The sequence below is a fragment of the Bombina bombina genome, chromosome 5, assembly GCF_027579735.1.
Source record: "Bombina bombina isolate aBomBom1 chromosome 5, aBomBom1.pri, whole genome shotgun sequence".
NCBI classification, from domain to species: Eukaryota; Metazoa; Chordata; class Amphibia; order Anura; family Bombinatoridae; genus Bombina; species Bombina bombina.
The window spans coordinates 335,387,500-335,408,193 of record NC_069503.1 but is presented as its reverse complement, the minus strand read 5'-3'; positions in this window follow the sequence as shown (position 1 = coordinate 335,408,193).

Sequence of the window (20,694 nt, the reverse complement as noted above, 5' to 3'; positions counted from 1 at the left end):
AGCTTAGGTTTATTTAGATAGGATTTTATTTGGGAGGTTGGTTGTGTGGGTGGTTTTTTACTGTTGGGGGGCTGTTTGTATTTTTTTATACAGGTAAAAGAGCTGATTTCTTTGGGGCAATGCCCAGCAAAAGGCCCATTTAAGGGCTATTGGCAGTTTAGTGTAGGCTAGGGTTTTTTTATTTTGGGGGGGGCTTTTTATTTTGAAAGGGCTATTAGATTAGGTTTAATTAGTTTAAATATTTTATAATTTAATTTTTATTTTGTGTAACACTCACCTAGATTTAGAGTTTTGCGGTCAAAGGGGTGCGTTAGCTACGTGTCTTTTTTTTCTAGCGCTGCTTCTAAACAACGCTGGTATTTAGAGTTCTCTGAAGGGCTGCGTTAGGCTCCACAAAGGGAGCGTAAAGGCATATTTACCGCCACTTCAACCCTCAATACCAGCATTGCTTATGGTAGCCGCTAGCTGGAAAAACGTGCTCGTGCACGATTCCCCCATAGGAAACAATGGGGCAGTTTGGGCTGAATAAAAACCTAACACCTGCAAAAAAGCAGCGTTCAGCTCCTAACGCAGCCCCATTGTTTCCTATGGGGAAAAACACCCTAACATGTACCCCTAGTCTAAACACCCCTAGCCTTACACTTATTAACCCCTAATCTGCTGCCCCCGCTATCGTTGACACCTGCATATTATTATTAACCCCTAATCTGCCGCTCCGGACACCGACGCAACCTACACTATCCCTATGAACCCCTAATCTGCTGCCCCTAACACCGCTGATGCCTATATTATATTTATTAACACCTAATCTGCCCCCCCACGTCGCCGCTACCTTACCTACACTTATCAACCCCTTATCTGCCGAACGGACCTCGCCGCTACTCTAATAAATGTATTAACCCCTAAAGCTAAGTCTAACCCTAACCCTAACACCCCCCTAAATTAAATATAATTTTAATCTAACGAAATAAATTAACTCTTATTAACTAAAGTATTCCTATTTAAAACTAAATATTACCTGTAAAATAAACCCTAATATAGCTACAATATAACAAATAATTATATTGTAGCTATTTTAGGATTTATATTTATTTTACAGGCAACTTTGTATTTATTTTAACTAGGTACAATAGCTATTAAATAGTTATTTACTATTTAATAGCTACCTAGTTAAAATAATTACAAAATTACCTGTAAAATAAATCCTAACCTAAGTTACAATTAAACCTAACACTACACTGTAATTAAATAAATTAAATAAATTACCTACAATTACCTACAATTAAATAAACTAAACTAAATTACAAAAAAACCCCACTAAATTACAAAAAATAAAAAAAGATTACAAGAATTTTAAGCTAATTACACCTATTTTAAGCCCCTTAATAAAATAACAAAGCCCCCAAAATAAAAAAAATTCCCTACCCTAATCTAAATTACAAAAGTTAACAGCTCTATTACCAGCCCTTAAAAGGGCTTTTGCAGGGCATGCCCCAAAGTAATCAGCTCTTTTGCCTGTAAAAAAAAACACAATACCACCCCCCAACATTACAACCCACCACCCACATACCCCTACTCTAACCCAAACCCCCCTTAAATAAACCTAACACTACCCCCCTGAAGATCTCCCTACCTTGAGCCGTGTTCACCCAGCCGGGCACCGATGGACCAAAAGAGGACATCCGGAGCGGCAGAAGTCTTCATCCTATCCGGACAGAAGAGGACATCCGGACCGGCAGACATCTTCATCCAAGCGGCATCTTCTATCTTCATCCATCTGTCGAGGAGCGGCTCCATCTTCAAGACCTCCGGCGCGGAACATCCTCCTTCCCTGACGACTACCGACAAATGAAGGTTCCTTTAAGTGACGTCATCCAATCAGATTCAAGTCCAATCAGCCAATCAAATTGAGCTCGCATTCTATTGGCTGTTCCGATCAGCCAATAGAATGCATGCTCAATCTAATCCTATCAGCCAATCGGAATTTGAGGGACGTCATCTTGGATGACGTCACTTAAATGAACCTTCATTCGTCGTCTAGTCGTCGGGGAAGGAGGATGTTCCGCGCCGGAGGTCTTGAAGATGGAGCCGCTCCTCGTCGGATGGATGAAGATAGAAAATGTCTTCTTCTGCCCGGATAGGATGAAGACTTCTGCCGCTCCGGATGTCCTCTTTTGGTCCATCGGTGCCCGGCTGGGTGAACACGGCTCAAGGTAGGGAGATCTTCAGGGGGGTAGTGTTAGGTTTATTTAAGGGGGGTTTGGGTTAGAGTAGGGGTATGTGGGTGGTGGGTTTTAATGTTGGGGTGTGGTATTGTTTTTTTTTTTACAGGCAAAAGAGCTGATTACTTTGTAGGATTTATTTTACAGGTAATTTTGTAATTATTTTAACTAGGTAGCTATTAAATAGTAAATAACTATTTAATAGCTATTGTACCTAGTTAAAATAAATACAAAGTTGCCTGTAAAATAAATATAAATCCTAAAATAGCTACATTACAATTATTTGTTATATTGTAGCTATATTAGGGTTTATTTTACAGGTAAGTATTTAGTTTTAAATAGGAATACTTTAGTTAATAAGAGTTAATTTATTTTGTTAGATTAAAATTATATTTAACGTAGGGGGGTGTTAGGGTTAGACTTAGCTTTAGGGGTTAATACATTTATTAGAGTAGTGGCGAGGTCCGGTCAGCAGATTAGGGGTTAATACTTGAAGTTAGGTGGCGGCGACGTTGGGGGGGGGGCAGATTAGGGGTTAATACTATTTATTATAGGGTTTGCGAGGCGGGAGTGCAGCGGTTTAGGGGTTAATAACTTTATTAGAGTAGCGGCGAGGTCTGGTCGGCAGATTATGGGGTTAATAAGTGTAGGTAGGTAGCAGCGACGTTGGGGGGGCAGATTAGGGGTTAATAAATATTATGTAGGTGGCGGCGATGTTAGGGGCAGCAGATTAGGGGGTCATAGGGATAATGTAGGTGGTGACGGTGTGCGGTTGGCAGATTAGGGTGTGCGGCGATGTGAGGGGACCTCGGTTTAGGGGTACATAGGTAGTTTATGGGTGTTAGTGTACTTTAGAGCACAGTAGTTAAGAGCTTTATAAACCGGCGTTATGCCAGAAAGCTCTTAACTAGTGACTTTTTTCTGCGGCTGGAGTCTTGTTGGTAGAGGGTCTAATGCTCACTTCAGCCAAGACTCTAAATACCGGCGTTAGGAAGATCCCATTGAAAAGATAGGATACGCAATTAGCGTAAGGGGATCTGCGGTATGGAAAATTTGCGGCTTGAACGTGAGCGTTAGACCCTTTCCTGGCTGACTCTAAATACCAGCGGGCGGCCAAAAGCAGCGTTAGGACCCCTTAACGCTGCTTTTGACGGCTAACGCAGAACTCTAAATCTAGGCGTTAGTGTTTTGTTTTTTTGTAATTTAGTTACTGTAATTGTATTTGGTTAATGTAATTTATTTAATTTTAGTGAAATGTTAGGTTTAACTGTAAGACAGGTTATGTTTTATTTCACAGGTAAATTTGAATTTATTTTTACTAGGTAGTTAGTAAATAGTTAATAACTATTTAATAACTAATCAACCTAGTTAAAATAATACAAATTTACCTGTGAAATAAAAATAAAACATAAGCTAGATACAATATAACTATTATTTATATTGTAGCTATCTTAGGTTTTATTTTACAGGTAAGTATTTATTTAGTTTTAAAAAGGAATTATTTAGGTATTAATTGTAATTTTTATTTTGAATTATTTTAATTATGTTAAAGTTAGTGGGTGTTAGGGTTAGGGTTACTTTAGGGTTAGGGTTAGACATAGGGTTAGGCTTAGGGGTTAATAACTTAAGTATAGTGGCGGCGACATTTGGGGCAGCAGATTAGTAAGTGTAGTTAGGTGGCAGCAATTTTGGGGGCAGCAGATTAGGGGTTAATAACAGTAATGTAGGTTGCGGCGATGTTAGGGACAGCAGATTAGGGGTTAATAAGTGTATGTAGGTGGCGACAACATTGGGGACAGCAGATTAGGGGTTAATAGTATTTAACTAGTGTTTGCTATGCTGGAGTGCGGCGGTTTAGGGGTTAATATGTTTATTATAGTGGCGGCGATGTCCGGAGCGGCAGATTAGGGGTTAATAATTTTATTTTAGTGTTTGCGATGCGGGAGGACCTTGGTTTAGGGGTTAATAGGTAGTTTATGGGTGTTAGTGTACTTTGTAACACTTTAGTTATGAGTTTTATGGTACAGCTTTGTAACGTAAAACTCATAACTACTGACTTTCAGGTGGCAGTACAGATCTTGTAGTTATAGGCTGTACCACTCACTTTTTGGCCGGACAGGCAAACTCGTAATACTGGCGCTATGGAAGTCCCATTGAAAAAGGACTTTTTGAAAGGTGCGGTAGTTATGTTGCGTGACGGCCAAAAAGGTGTGCGGTACAGCTATACCTACAACACCTGTAATACCAGCGGTAGTGAAAAAGAGTCATAACGATGCTTTTTCACTCATAACGCACAACTTGTAATCTAGCTGAGTGTTAATGCCGAGGTACTGCAGTATAAATTTGCAGGTAAAGTAATTAAAGTACATATTATATTTTGTCTCTATCCCAACTTGTTTTATGTTTCTTTAAGGATAGAGAATGAACAAGCAATGGTAAATAAATGTATTATTATTATTATTATCGGTTATTTGTAGAGCGCCAACAGATTCTGCAGCGCTATAGACAAAGGTGGAGTACAACAAAACAATTATAGGGATCAAATGGGTAGAGGGCCCTGCCAAGAGTTGCACTGTTGTAGTCAGCTCTTAAGAAGGTGATCTACAAACAGCTGGATTCTTAGGCTTACATGCTAAGGGAGGAGAGGAACTGGTATAAAGAAAGGTTAGCGTAGGTTGTATGCATCCCTGAACAGTAGAGTCTTAAGGGAGCACTTGAAGCTTTTAAAACTAGAAGAGAGTCTTGTGGAGCGAGGCAGAGAGTTGCACAAGATGGGAGCCAGTCTGGAGAAGTCCTGTAAACGGGAGTGTGATGAGGTGACAAGAGAGGAGGAGAGTAGGAGGTCGTGAGCAGACCGAAGGGGACGGGAGGGAGAGTATCAGGAGACAAGGTCTGAGATATAGGGGGGAGCAGTGAAGTTGAGGGCTTTGTATGTCAGAATGAGAATTTTGTGTTTGATCCTAGAGGCAAGAGGAAGCCAATGAAGGGATTGGCAGAGAGGTGCAGCAGATGAAGAGCAACGTGTAAGGAAGATGAGTCTGGCAGAGGCATTCATTATGGATTGTAAAGGAGCTAGGGGGCAGGTGGGGAGACCAGAGAGAACAGAGTTGCAGTAATCTAGGCGGGAGAGAATGAGAGAGTGGATTAAAATCTTAGTTGTGTCTTGTGTAAGGAAGTGTCTAATTTTAGAGATGTTTTTAAGGTGGAAGCGGCAGGCTTTAGCCAATGACTGAATGTGAGGAGTGAAAGAAAGATCTCAGTCAAATGTGACCCCGACACATCGGGCATGCGATGTAGGGGTAATGACGGAGTTGTCGACAGTTATAGAGAGATTGGGGGTGTAGAGTTTAGAAGAAGGGGTGAAAATAAGGAGCTCAGTTTTGGAGAGATTTAGCTTGAGGTAGTGAGAGGACATCCAGTTGGAGATGTGAGAAAGACAGTTAGTGAAACAGGTTAGCAAGGAAGAAGAAAGGTCTGGTGCAGAGAAGTAGATTTGGGTGTCATCGGCATGCAAATGATATTGTAAACCATGGGAACCTAGTGATGACGTGTAGATTGAGAAGAGAAGGGGACCGAGGACAGAGCCTTGTGGTACTCCGTCAGAAAGTGGTGACGGGGCAGAGGAGGCCCCAGAGAAGGCTACACTAAAGGTACGGTTTGACAGGTAGGAAGAGAGCCACGAGAGGGCTGTGTCACATATGCCGAAGGATTGGAGGGTTTGGAGCAAAAGAGGGTGGTCAACAGTGTCAAAGGCTGTGGATAGATCAAGGAGGATAAGCAGAGAGAAGTGGCCTTTTGATTTTGCTGTAAGTAGGTTGTTGGTAACCTTAACAATTGCTGTCTCTGTGGAGTGATGGGGACGAAATCCAGATTGCAATGGGTCAAGGAGGGAGTTTATTGTAAGGAAATGGGATAGGCGTGCATAAGCTAGTTTTTCGAGAAGCTTTGATGCAAGAGGGAGGAGGGAAATAGGGCGGTAGTTGGATGGGGAGGTAGGATCAAGGGAAGGTTTTTTGAGGATAGGTGTGACCAGTGCATGTTTCAGCGATGAGGGAAAAATACCGGTGCTGAGGGAGAGGTTGAAAGTGTGTGTGAGTATAGGGGTAAGGGTGGTAGAGAGGGAGGGGAGTAGCTGTGAGGGGATAGGGTCAAGGGGAAAGGTAGTGAGGTGAGAGCGCAGTATAAGTGCCGAAACTTCTTCCTCAGTAACAGGGGAGAATGAGCTAAGTTTAAGGTTATATGGGTTGTGGTTGATTGAGAGCATTTGAGGGGGTGAGAGAATGGAATTATGTTGAGAGCTGATTTCATTTCTGATGGAGTCGATTTTGTTATTGAAGTGGTTGGCAAAGTCTTGAGCTGACAGAGAAGTTGTATTAGGAGGTGGGGGAGGGCGGAGAAGAGTATTGAAAGTGGAGAACAAATGTTTTGGGTTTGAAGAAAGATTAGAGATAAGAGTAGAGAAGTAGTGTTGCTTATGGAAATTAAGGGCAGAGTAGTAGGAGTTCAAGATAAATTTGTAATGTTGAAAATCAGCTGAACTCCTAGATTTTTTCCAGTGCCGCTCAGCAGTACGGGAACATCTGCGTAGGTATTGTGTCAGAGAAGTATGCCAGGGCTGAGGATGAGTGTTTGATTTCCGAGCTATGGTAAGAGGGGCGAGATTGTCAAGGACGGATGTAAGGGTGGAATTATAGTGGCAGATAGATTGGTCAGGGCAGGAAAAGGAGGAGAAGGATGAGAGGAGAGGTTTGAGGGAATTAGAAAGATGTTGTTGATCTAATGACATAATGCTTCTGTGAAGTTTGGTGTGAGGAGCAGAAGGAGGGAGAGTTGTAGGGAGGGATGATATGTTGCAAGTAAGGAGATGGTGGTCAGAAAGAGGAAAGGGGGAGTTTGTGAAGTTTGAGAGGGTGCATCAATAGCTAAAGATCAGGTCAAGGGAGTGACCATCTTTGTGAGTGGTAGAATCAGTCCATTGTGACAAACCGAAAGAGGAAGTGAGTTGCAGAAGTTGTTTTGCAGAGGAGGCAGTGGGATTTTCAAGAGGGATGTTGAAGTCACCAAGAATGAGGGAAGCGGTGTCTGAGGAATGGAAATAAGGCAGCCAGGCAGCCAAGTGATCTAGAAATTGAGTTGAGGAGCCAGGAGGACGGTATATGACTGCAACATGTATAGAAAGAGGAGAGAATAAGTGAGTCATGTGGGTTTCGAATTAGGAAAATGTGAGGGAAGAGATGGGATGTATTTGTTGAAAGGTGCAACGAGAGGAAAGTAAAATACCTACACCACCTCCTTGTCTATTACCAGACCTAGGAGTGTGGCTGAAGTGGAGGCCCCCATGTGACAGAGCAGCAGTGGATGCTGTGTCTAGGGGAGAGAGCCAGGTTTCTGTTAGGGCCAGAAGGTTGAGGGAGTGGGAGATAAAGAGGTCATGTATAGATGAGTTTGTTGCAAACAGAGCGAGAATTCCAAAGTGCACAAGTGAAACGGGAAGTGGCTTTTGATGCAAGAGGAATGTGAGTAAGGTTGTTAGAGTTTTGTTTTTTGAGTCTGTGGGATGGTATACATGGATGTGCACGGCTAGGCAGTTGTTGGGGACCAGGATTAGGGGAGATGTCACCAGCAGTTAGTAAAAGCAAGAGGGAGAGTGACATGAGATGAGATACAGATTTGCAGTAGTGAGACTGCTTTTGAGACAAGGTGCAGGGGGGAGAGACAGTGTTTAGGAATAGGTAAAGTTCATGAGTACAAAAGTAAGGTGAGTTTAAGAGAGATGGGCTAATGAACAGCGCAGGTGGAGAGGGAGAAGGAGTAATTGAATAATGTAGTTTGTTATAGAGACAGAAGGCAGCAAAAAGGAATAAGAAGATATTAGGCATTTTTACAAAAGAGGAAACCAGTTAAACACATAAGGCACAGTATTACAGTAGCAATTGCATAAGAAAACAATAAGGTATATGAAACATAATATTGCAAAAGTACCTGCCTTTTTCTTGCCCCTTGCCCAATCCTTGTTCAATTCTTGTATAATTCTATTGCTAGTGCCTCACTTATAAATGTGTATTTTTTTGAGAATAAAGACGTAAAGAAAATTTTAGTTGGTCATTATTTTAACATAAATAAATGTATTATTGTAATTTAAAGAGAGAAACGTGATTCCAATATGTGTTTAATTTGATTATTTACTGTGTAAGGTATTGTTAGGGAAATTGAATTTGTTTATTTACATACATTGTTTTGCAACAAAGGGCTTTATTCCAGTTTTTCAAAATATGTCTCTGTAGTAACATTTTCCAATTTTATTCCAATCTCTTTTAAATATTTGTGATTGAACTGGTTATGCCACCTGACAAGGGATATGGGATTTACTGTATTTTCTTGTCCTTTAATTACACACACACACACACTGTATTTATATGTATATAATCTATACACTCTAGTGAATGAAAGCAAATTAAAACCAATGAAGGGCTGAATGGTTGCCTTTGGGCCTAAGGATGGACACCACTGGTTATATTTTTACATGGCAGGGGTGAAAATGTTATTTGTAATTTAGGATTCAACTGATACTTAATACTTAGAAGCCAGATACACACTTAATAGAACACGTTAAGGGGCATTTGTATATAGATGATGTTGAATAATCTAAAAAGCTAACGCCTAGATTTAGAGTTTTGTCGGTAAAGACCCACGTAGCTAACGCTGCTTTTTTTCCCAGCGTACCCTTCAAACAACGCTGGTATTTAGAGTTGTCTGAGTGGCTGCGTTAGGCTCAGCATAATTTAGCTCCACTTCAACCCTCATATCGTGCACGATATCCCCATAGGAAACAATGGGGCAGTTTGGGCTGAAAAAAAACCTAACACCTGCAAAAAAGCAATGTTCAGCTCCTAACGCAGCCCCATTGTTTCCTATGGGGAAACACTCTTTAAGTCTGCACCTAACACCCTAACATGAACCCCGAGTCTAAACACCCCTAATCTTACACTTATTAACCCCTAATCTGATGCCCCGCTATCGCTGACACCTGCATTTTATTATTAACCCCTAATCTGCCGCTCCGTACACCGCCGCAACCTACATTATCCCTATGAACCCCTAATATACTGCCCCCAACATCGCCGACACCTATATTATATTTATTACCCCCTAATATGCCCCCCCAAACGTCGCCGCTACCTTACCTACACTTATTAACCCCTAATCTGCCGACCGGATCTCGCCGCCACTATAATAAATATATTAACCCCTAAACCGCCGCACTTCCACCTCGCAAACACTATAATAAATTGTATTAACCCCTAATCTGCCCTCCCTAACATCGCCGCCACCTACCTACAATTATTAACCCCTAATCTCCCGCCCGCAATGTCGCCGCTACTATAATAAAATTATTAACCCCTAAACCTAACTCTAACCCTAACACCCCCCTAACTTAAATATCATTTTAATTAAACAAAATAATGTTCCTAAAATTAAATAAATTATTCCTATTTAAAACTAAATACTTACCAAGAAAATAAACCCTAATATAGCTACAATATAACTAATAGTTACATTGTAGCTATTTTAGGATTTATATTTATTTTACAGGCAACTTTGTATTTATTTTAACTAGATACAATAGCTATTAAATAGTTAATAACTATTTAATAGCTACCTAGTTAAAATAACTACAAAATTACCTGTAGTTTTCTAGGTAAGTATTTAGTTTTAAATAGGATTAATTTATTTAATAATAGGAATATTATTTCGTTTTATTTAAATTATATTTATGTTAGGGGGGTGTTAGGGTTAGGGTTAGAGTTAGGTTTAGGGGTTAATAACTTTATTATAGTAGCGGTGACGTTGCGGGTAGGAGATTAGGGGTTAATAATTGTAGGTAGGTGGCGGCGATGTTAGGGAGGGCAGATTAGGGGTTAATAATATTTATTATAGTGTTTGCGAGGCAGGAGTGCGGCGGTTTAGGGGTTAATACATTTATTATAGTGGTGGCGAGGTCCGGTTGGCAGATTAGGGGTTAATAAGTGTAGGTAGGTAGCGGCGACGTTGGGGGGGGCAGATTAGGGGTTAATAAATATAGGTGTCGGCGATGTTAGGGGCAGCAGATTAGAGGTTCATAGGTATAATGTAGGTGGCGGCGGTTTCCGGTCGGCAGATTAGGGGTTAAAAATGTTTATTATAGTGGTGGTGATGTGGGGGGGCCTCGGTTTAGGGGTACATAGGTAGTTTATGGGTGTTAGTGTACTTTGTAGCACGGTAGTTAAGAGCTTTAAATTCGCTCGTTAGCACATAAAGCTCTTAACTACTGACTTTTTTTGTCAGTAGAAGTCTTGTCGGTAGAGGGTCTACCGCTCACTTCTTCCGAGACTCCAAATACCGGCGTTAGGCAGATCCCATAGAAAAGATAGGATACGCAATTGGCGTAAGGGGATCTGCGGTAGCCTGGAGTCACGGTAAGGAAGTGAGCGTTAGACCCTTTCCTGGCTGACTCTAAATACCAGCGGGCGGTAAAAAGCAGCGTTAGGACCCCTTAATACTGCTTTTGACGGCTAATGCCAAAATCTAAATCTAGCCGTATGAACCTTAGTATAATTTTAGGAGATGTTACTCCATGGCCCTCAGGACGTATAAGCCTCTGTAATGTAAAAATCTGATATCATGATCCTGATAAGGTTTTTGTGTGCCCTCACTCTGCAGTAAAAAACAACAATAGTGTGATTTAAAGGGACAGTCTACTCCAGAATTGTTATTGTTTAAAAAGATAATTCCTTTTTTACCTATTCCCAAGTTTTGTATAACCAACATGGTTACCTCTGTGATTACCTTGTATCTAAGCCTCTGCAGACTGCCTTCTTATTTCAATTCTTTTGAAAGACTTTTAGCCAATGAGTGCCCTCTCATAAGTAACTCCACGGGCGTCAGAACAATATTATCTATATTGCACACATGAGCTAGCACCCTCTAGCAGTGAAAAACTGTCAAATGCATTCCAATAAGAGTCGGCCTTTAAGGGCTAAAAAATTAGTATATGAGCCTACCAAGCTTTAGCATTCAACTAAGAATACCATGCAAACAAAGCAAATTTAATGATAAAAGAAAATTGGAACTTTTTTAAAATGACATCTGAATCATGAAAGTTTAATTTTGGCTAGACTGACCCTTTAAAGTAAACATGGTCACAAGACATCTGAGTGTCATTTTCTTTTACCATTAAAATGTATACCAGGTAAATATGAAGCAAGTAACACTGGCAGAGGAAGCAGGAGGCTTTAGGGCACAGTAACATTGAAAGCAAAACAGGTCACCTTGCACTTTTTGATGAAACTGGTACAGTTGAATCTGCAGCTAATACATTATCTTGCACAGGTCAGCATTCTGCAAAAGACCTGGCCTGCTGACCATAAATTGATAGATATACAGATATCAACTTAGATAAACAGACTGCACATACTATTGGTGTATGAAATAAATTAATTGGGCTTATCCTACTTCAAGATGTTTAACAAACACCTTTAATTGCAAGGACTATTTTCCTTTGTGTGTACATGTGTATTTCCCTTGCAAACCTGATCCCAGCTATCTTTGAAAGAACTAAAAGGAATTCCAATCAGGGAGAAGGCAGGAAGCTGGAAGGACATGACTCTTGGGTGCTTGATGGTCCCATTTTTTCTTTGTGAAACACTAAAAAAATTTAAAACAACTTTAAAATAACTAAACTAGACACACATGAATGCCTGTTGTTTAATGTCAAGATCCAGGGTGTCCATACTTTGTTTTAACTCACATGGTGCATAGCCAGCTTACCTTCAGTTCCTCACACCATCCTTTCTCCCCCCTCCTTCCTTTCCAGGGTCGGCTGAGACCTTTGTGTCTGACAGCAACTCCAAACTTCTCCTCTGTTACAGAGTTTCACCCACTTAAGGTGCAATAGTGGTAATTCTGAGGAGAGGAACTACATAACCCCACAGCAAGCCACTCAGAAATGTAAGCACCATGTGTTCCACACAGAGCGGCATGATCACGCAGCAGGACCGCTGACAGGCTTGCATTTAGTGTATTGTAGGAAGTGTTACTGCCCATTACTAGAGGATCTCACTATCCTTCTAATGCACTGGTTTTAAATCCTTTCCTGAGGCCTCCCCAACAGGCCAGGTTTTCAGGATTACCATGGATGAGAGCAGGTAAAGTAACCATGTTTACTAAGCAGCTAATTATTTCATCATCTGAGAAAACTTCACCTTCTGATGAAATAATAGTATCCCTGACTTCAGGGGACATAGCACTAGTAGAAGGTAAAATCTAAACTCACCTTTTATGCTTACTTGAAGGCGGAGAGGCAGCCAGTGCCTCAGAAAAAGCAGATTTGTTGATATGTTTCACTCCTGATGATATATCTGTAGCACTCTCTTGTAAAGAACAGACAGAAGAAGCAGTAATACCCATAGAAGCAGCATTAGGTTGGTCTGAATACATTAACAGAGATAAACATCAGTCACATAAATAAGCTGGAGGAGAAACATCAGCTTTTTTTAAAATAAACACAATTAATAATGGATGGAAGGAAGGTGTTAATGGGACTTTGCTTCTAAGGTAGATTTAGGGACAGAATCCATCATAGTATTGGGCAAAGCAAAAACAAAAAAAAGCTCTAGATGAATGGTAAAAACGTACCCCCTCCTAAAGTATCTTTAAAAGACTTACAAATACAAGATGCGCTAAGCTGAACTGTAAAACAAAGCAGGAGAACAAATAAACTTCACATCCAAAGCCCAGATAACGCTCAGCAGCAATGAATAACATGCACAAATAACCTGATAGTTATATAGGAGATTAGCATGCCAAACCAGACGTGTTAGGGAAAGAGGACATACATGCGCTAACCCGACATTCGTAATCCTAAAAGCCGAAGTGCAAATAAATTAACACTAAAGAGCACGCCGAAGAGCGATATCCTGACATACTTAAACCTGAAGGCCAATGCGCAAAAAGACTAAGGCATAAAAAATGGCCAATAATGTATAGATCTTTTCCCAGGCCCATATATATATATATATATATAAACTATAATTTCCCATATTAAAGCTATAGAATATCTAAATGAAAAATGTATGATACTTACCAGTAGACACTTATCTACCAGCAAACAACCAGTAGATAGTCAAACCAGTACTGAAACATATCAGCAGAGGTTATGGTATAGGAGTATACTGAAGATCCACAGAAGGAGGCAAAAGACAAGTCCTTGTGGCCAATTATGGAGGGTCTGTGACAGAATTTCCTAAAGGCAACAAAGAGCCACAAACCATAACCCCATATAAATCCCTCTGACAAGCACTGTACTCTGAGGGGAAACCTGGGCCTCAAATATTATACTGAAAACCCCTCTCTTTGAAGAATCAAATGCACATCTTTATTCTTCAGACCACCTCCATCAGAGGCAAAGTAAAGACTGAGATGGAAGAGGTTTTATAGAGCTCTTGGGGTTTAAGATTCTTCGCCTCGTCCTAATGGTAAGGGATAGTAATTCCCAGGAGTAATGGATCATGGACTCTCACCACCTGTATGAGAGAAAAATGACCAAACTTGCAGAGAATTAAATATTTTGGCAAAGCAAATAAATGCTAATTTTTATGCTGGGATTACATGGAACATAATAAAATACATAGAGGGAAGAAAAAAAGGAGGCGCCACAATAGTGTGAGATTGTAGATGACAAAGACCCCCACATACGATACAATATCACTTACTAGATAGCAAGCACTTGAGAAGTGCCACAGGTGCAGACTGAACCATTAAAAGCTGTCCAGCGAGCTTATCCTCACGATAGAAGAGCCAGAGGGTTAGCTTCAAAATCCCCCACACGTACTGGAGTCAGATATGAGCCTAACTGGTTAGAGAATCCCACTATTGGAAATATTCAGCTCACAAATACTAAGCCAATATAGGTGGAAAATCGGCTGATCAATTAAAACAGTAACAATAGATCAAGCGTGATGACAGCAAGGTTAAAATATAACAATTCTGTTTATTGTAACCTAATAAACTACGCGTTTCCCGGTCACAACAACCGTTTTCATCACCTGATGAAATGGTTGTTGTGACCGGGAAACGCGTAGTGTATTAGGTTACAATAAACTTAATTGTTATATTTTAACCTCTGGCTCTTCTATCGTGAGGATAAGCTCGCTGGACAGCTTTTAATGGTTCAGTCTGCACCTGTGGCACTTCTCAAGTGCTTGCTATCTAGTAAGTGATATTGTATCATATGTGGGGGTCTTTGTCATCTACGATCTCACACTATTGTGGCGCCTCCTTTTTTTCTTCCCTCTATCTACAGATTGTCGCTGGTGCCATCAGCTTTGGAAGGAGTTTTGCTGCCGCACACCCGCTATTTAGTGAACTTTTGGAGATCTCTCTATTGTATGGACTTTATATGAGACCTATATATACTATGTAGTGCCTGGGTACTGTATTGTATGTAACCCGCTATATAATTTAGCACTGTCATTTCTGTTTGATAATATATTTATTGCTGGGTATTTGCACATTATTATTAGATTGCATATACACTATTTTGTCCGATCCTAGATTTGGGAATTTTTTGCTCCTTTGTTGAAATATATTAGAGCATATCTCAATAGATTGGCATTGTACATCACGTTTTTTGTTTTATCTTTTTCACTTGTCTACATTACATGTGAATTAGCAGCTACATGTCTTTGTTATATCTGGTGGATATTGTTAATTAATCTTATTACACATATCCTCAGACTCTCACGTTTTTGTGACACCACTTTTCCTTTGTTGAAAGACATTTAGAGTACATATTTTTTAGCACGCATCACGTTTAGGCGCCTTGTGCTCCTCAGTCAAACCTAGTCATGGTCTGGGGAATTTAATAATTTGATATTTGAGTGAATGCTTGATAAAAGTAGGAGTTCCCCTGAAGTAGTAAACCCCTCTTATCTATTGAAGGTCATCATAACTTTTCTCTAAACCATTTGAACATATGTTAGACATATCTTGGACACAAGAAAGTTCTCTTTGTCAACTTTGTGGGTGCCTTTTTCTAATATATCATAGTATCAATGGGACAGCAGGTAATAAGCTGCTTCACGTATTTGCTGCTGATGCTCAGTCTAATTGGAGGAGTAAATCAAGATTTCATTTTGTTAGACACAATTAAATTATTTTAAAAATCCTAAAAAATGTCATTGACAAAATGTTGGAACATGTTGCATTGCAAAAGTCTGAACACCAAGACTAGACACTCATATGCTTCATATCAGATTGAAAGCTTCTCGAAGCTGCTACTGGAAATACTGGCAACCTAGAGACAAAAAAGGGTGTCTGTTTTTATTATTATTATTATTATTATTATCATCATTATTATTATTATGATGATGATGATGATGATGATGATGAATGGTTACTTATAACATGACAACAGGTTCTGCAGCAAAGTTCAATACAATCTTAAAAAAGTACATTACAATACATATTCTAACAAGTACAATTAAAGTAGGTTACATTTGAGAGGATACATTACAATCACTGCAGTGCTTAAAGGGACAGTCTACAATAAAATTGTTATTGTTTTAAAAGATAGATAATCCCTTTATTACCTATTCCCCAGTTTTGCATAACCAACACAGTTCAATATACGTTTTACCTCTGTTATTACCTTGTATCTAAGCATCTTCTGAAAGCCCCCTGATCACATGACTATTTATTTATTATCTATTGACTTGCATTTAGTAATGTATTTTGCTAAATCTTAAAAAATTGTAGGTAGGTGGCGGCGATGTTAGGGAGGGCAGATTAGGGGTTAATACTATTTATTCTAGTGTTTGCGAGGCGGGAGTGCGGCGGTTTAGGGGTTAATACATTTATTATAGTGGCGGCGAGGTCCGGTCGGCAGATTAGGGGTTAATAAGTGTAGGTAAGGTAGCGGCGACATTGGGGGGGCAGATTAGGGGTTAATAAATATAATATAGGGGTCGGCGATGTTAGGGGCAGCAGATTAGGGGTTTATAGGTATAATGTAGGTGGCGGCGGTGTCCGGTCAGCAGATTAGGGGTTAAAACATGTTTTTATAGTGGTGGCAATGTGGGGGGGGCCTCGGTTTAGGGGTACATAGGTAGTTTATGGGTGTTAGTGTACTTTAGAGCACAGTAGTTAAGAGCTTTATATTCCCGCGTTAGCCCATAAAGCTCTTAACTACTGACTTTTTTTTGTCGTAGGAGTCTTGTCGGTAGAGGGTCTACTGCTCACTTCGTCCCAAGACTCCAAATACCCGGCGTTAGGCAGATCCCATTGAAAAGATAGGATACGCAATTGGCGTAAGGGGATCTGCGGTAGCCTGGAATCGCGGTAGGGAAGTGAGCGTTAGACCCTTTTCTGTCTGACTCTAAATACCAGCGGGCGGTAAAAAGCAGCGTTAGGACCCCTTAACGCTGCTTTTGACGGCTAACGCAGAACTCTAAATCTAGGTGTTTGAATACAAAAAATAATAAAATTAAATTATCCAAAATAATAAAAATTAAACCTAATCGAATAGCCCTATAAAAACATCCCCTAACCTATCAATAGCCCTTAAAATGTCCTTTTGTAGGGCATAGAGCTAAGTTAAACATCTCTTTTACCTAAAATAATTAAAAAGCCCCCCTAAAAGTAACCCCCCCCACCCAACCAACCCCACAAAATAAAAAACCTAAGTAAAAAAACTAAGCTACCCATTGGCCCTAAATGGGCATTTGTATGGGCATTGCCCTTAAAAGGGCATTCAACTCTTTTTCACCTATAAAAATAAAAAAGCCATAATCTAAAAAAAAAAACACCCAAAAAAAAATAAAAAAAGACTTAACACTAACCCCAGAAAATCTACTCACAGTTCCTGAAGTCCGGACATCCATCTTCATCCAGCCCTAATCTAAAAAAAAAAACACCCAAAAAAATAAAAAAAAGACCTAACACTAACCCCAGAAAATCTACTCACAGTTCCTGGAGTCCGGACATCCATTTTCATCCAGGCAGCGACATCTTTCTCACCCGCTTTTTTATAATCTTAGATTTTTTTTATTTTTCGTAATGTTACGTTTTTTTAATCTTGTAATTTAGTTTTTTTTTTTAATTTTCGTTTATTTTATTTACTTAAAATAGTTATGTTAGGTATATTTATAGTTTAATCTTAGTTGTTTTTTTATTTCACAGGTAAGTTTTAATTTATTTTAAGATAGTTATATTGTAATTTTAATTTAAAGTATAGGGGAAAGTTAGGTTTAGGGGTTAATAGTTTAATTTAGTGGTTTGCGATGTCGGGGGACAGTGGTTTATGGGTTAATAGCTTTAGTTTAGTCTTTGCAATGTGGGGGGTCGGCGGTTTGGGAGTTAATACTTTATTTTAGTGTTGGCGATGTGGGGGGGGCGGCGGTTTAAGGGTTAATAGTTTTATTTAGTGTTGGCAATGTGGAGGACCGGCGGTTTAGTGGTTAATAGGTTTATTATAGTACAGTGGGGCAAAAAAGTATTTAGTCAGTTAGTTAGTTCTCCCACTTAAGAAGATGAGGGAGGGCTGTAATTTTCATCATAGGTATACCTCAACTATAAGAGACAAAATGTGGAAACAAATCCAGACAATCACATTGTCTGATTTGGAAAGAATTTATTTGCATATTATGGTGGAAAATAAGTATTTGGTCACCTACAAACAAGCAAGATTTCTGGCTCTCACAGACCTGTATCTTCTTCTTTAAGAGGCTCCTCTGTCCTCCACTTATTACCTGTATTAATGGCACCTGTTTGAACTTGTTATCAGTATAAAAGACACCTGTCCACAACCTCAAACAGTCACACTCCAAACTCCACTATGGTGAAGACCAAAGAGCGGGCGAAGGACACCGGAAACAAAATTGTAGACCTACACCAGGCTGGGTAGACTGAATCTGCAATAGGCAAGCAGCTTGGTGTGAAGAAATCAACTGTGGGAGCAATAATTAGAAAATGGAAGACATACAAGACCACTGATAAACTCCCTCGATCTAGGGCTCCATGCAAGATCTCACCCGTGGGGTCAAAATGATCACAAGAACGGTGAGCAAACATCACAGAACCACACGGGGGGACCTAGTGAATGACTTGCAGAGAGCTGGGACCAATGTAACAAAGGCTACCATCAGTAACACACTACGCCACCAGGGACTCAGATCCTGCAGTGCCAGACGTGTCCCCCTGCTTAAGCCAGTACATGTTCGGGCCTGTCTGAAGTATGCTAGAGAGCATTTGGATGATCCAGAAGCGGATTGGGAGAATGTCATATGGTCAGATGAAACCAAAGTAGAACTGTTTGGTAGAAACACAACTCGTCATGTTTGGAGGAGAGAGAATGCTGAGTTGCAACCAAAGAACACCATACCTACTGTGAAGCATGGGGGTGGCAACATTATGCTTTGGGGCTGTTTCTCTGCAAAGGGAACAGGACGACTGATCCGTGTACATGAAAGAATGAATGTGGCCATGTATCGTGAGATTTTGAGTGCAAACCTCCTTCCATCAGCAAGGACATTGAAGATGAAACGTGGCTGGGTCTTTCAGCATGACAATGATCCCAAACACACCGCCTGGGCAATGAAGGAGTGGCTTCGTAAGAAGCATTTCAAGGTCCTGGAGTGGCCTAGCAAGTCTCCAGATCTCAACCCCATAGAAAACCTTTGGAGGGAGTTGAAAGTCTGTGTTGCCCAGCGACAGCCCCAAAACATCACTGCTCTAGAGGAGATCTGCATGCAGGAATGGGTCAACATACCAGCAACAGTGTGTGACAACCTTGTGAAGATTTACAGAAAACGTTTGACCTCTGTTATTGCCAACAAAGATTATATAACAAAGTATTGAGATGAACTTTTGATATTGACCAAAGGAATAAAAGAAAATAGAGGGGCGCCTCATGTGTAGGATCAACAGATATAAAAATCAGTAATAACAGTAGTAGAGCCAAATGGATACTCACACACTTCACAAGCACACCAATGTGCTGGTAGTAGCAGGCTGCAGATTCAAATAGGTGTGGCAGCTCACCTCTCAGGTAGTACTGTGATGCTGGAGATGGAAAAGGAGACACAGAAAAAAAGCACTACATGTGCAGACTGTTAAAGATATAACAAACAATATTTTCAGTGGTACAGATGGTTACTCACATACTCTATGAGCACACTTATGTGCTGGTAGAAACAAGCTGCAAATTTTAGGCAGGTGTAGCAGCTCACCCCAGATCAGATTTCTTAATGCTGTAATCAAATGGCTCCAATAGGTAACACAAAGTCCCAAAAAGGTGGAGAGACTCTTATGTATCAGCAGGGCAGTATGTAGGTAAAGATATCCACTCAAAGGCGTATTTCCAGTAAAATACAAATATTTATTAAAAACAAAAGTTAAAAAACACAACAGAACAATTGCTGGTGTAGGTGGATAAAAAAGGGGTTAACAGTGACCCCAATAATGCAAGACGCGTTTCTCGGTTTTTGCACCGTTTCATCAGGCATAAAATTGTTCTTATTCCTACCTCTCCTGCCTCTGCTTTATATAGCCCAGCTAACAAACATTATCCTCCTTTCAGAGGGGTGTGTTTAACAATTAATCACTGACACCTGTCTAAGGTGGCTAGTCCTCCTAATTACAAAATGTTAAGGAAATCCAATGTACTTATATATGCAAGAAAACTGTCTATTTGTTGTTTATGATATACGTGTATATGTACAAAAGACTAGCTTTCTATCTGATATACGTATGTGTATAAGTGTAAGGGGGATTTTCTTTCTAATCCATCTATTTTATAGATCTCCCAACAGTGATAGTCTATTCCTATACTATATATGTTATATGGCTCATCCATCAGTAATATTTCCCTATATTAATTCCCTATATTAATTGGCAGGGGTGCATATGAATTTTAACCTCTGTGGGGGTTTTTTCCCTATATCTAGAAATATGCATAGCCAGAAACTTTTTACAAAATAATCTGTTCTCTTAATAATATGTCCTAACGTTATACTTTATAGGTATTAATGGGGGTTTCTATACTACGGTAATTTTACCAATGCTGCACTCCACAAGCAGCATATATGAAATTTACAGCGAAACATTAACCCAATATTGACTAGGCTCAACTAAATGGTATGCACTGTATTATAAATAGTGCCCTAGTGTTCCGATTTCTTTAGATAAATTTATAATTTTTATAATTGCATAGTATATTCGATCCCAAAATGTGATAAAAATCACACATAATAAATATCAAAATAAACCACGATTGTGGAGCAAAACACAGTCTAAAATCTAGTATATAAATACGAGAAAATCAAATTTATGTTGATAATCTTGGAGTAATGCATAAAGTAGCATATGGTGAATATTAATATGGTGTATAATATAACATAATATGTCTCAAAGTGTGATGTTGCAACTAAATGTGACA